This window comes from Cottoperca gobio, chromosome 3, assembly GCF_900634415.1.
Source record: "Cottoperca gobio chromosome 3, fCotGob3.1, whole genome shotgun sequence".
NCBI classification, from domain to species: domain Eukaryota; kingdom Metazoa; phylum Chordata; class Actinopteri; order Perciformes; family Bovichtidae; genus Cottoperca; species Cottoperca gobio.
Window position 1 is genome coordinate 16,102,821 of NC_041357.1, and position 774 is coordinate 16,103,594.

Sequence of the window (774 nt, forward strand, 5' to 3'; positions counted from 1 at the left end):
GTTGTTATTACCGTGGTATGTTATATGGCAAATACATGTTTTCCCTAAATGTTACAGGGACCGGAGTTAGTGCAAATCAAGGGTTGCTATGTTTTCATATATAGGAAATAATACAAATAAAAGTATTACATATGTGTAGGTTATTACAGAACAGTATAAGCAGTAATGTGAATATTTTATAACGTTTTACCAACTTTAACGCTTCTTAAAAAAGGGCCTTTACTTTATTTCACGAATTTATGTAACTGCAAAACTGAATACTGAAAACCTCAATCTGATTCATACCTTTCAGTTCCTTTCCCAACAAAGCGCCCTGAATGCGCCATAAAACACATCTCGCCATTCCCATGAGAATAGTTTTGAAGTGGGATATTCCGGGAATCACTCGAAAGCAGCATTAGGTCTGATTGACGTGTGTGTCCTGGGGCAAACGTCACGAGTCCGAAATCTTCCATGGAGTAGTTAGTTAGTCCGGACAAGAAGAGTGGAAGTGACTTGAATTTGGAGTACATTGGGTTGCGTTCATGTAGTCGTGTGGATGTTGTTTTTAGAGCTACAGGCCGGTTAGTTGCACTCCGAGAAGCAAGCAGCAGGTGCATGTGGATGGCGATAACACTCAAACTCCGCTCTCTCAACAAGGCTTCGACATCGGCGGATCGATAAAAAAAAAATCTTGAAGAATCGGATTCAAACGAGAACTTGGTTTTGGGGAAAGCGTAAAAATGCGTTTTACTGCTTTCCCCTTTCGGGAATAACATGGTAAACCTAGGAAAA

The 774-nt window shown here is 40.2% G+C and overlaps 1 protein-coding gene across 1 annotated transcript in view; it reads left to right on the forward strand.

Annotated features, from left to right (window-relative positions):
* The first annotated feature begins 352 nt into the window (after nucleotides 1-352).
* The window catches only part of grtp1a (growth hormone regulated TBC protein 1a), a 9,446-nt gene continuing 9,024 nt past the window's right edge, over nucleotides 353-774 (forward strand). The window contains exon 1 of the mRNA XM_029456497.1: nucleotides 353-774. This exon is cut by the window's right edge and continues 284 nt beyond it. The gene's annotated coding sequence lies outside the window, so the exon portion shown is untranslated.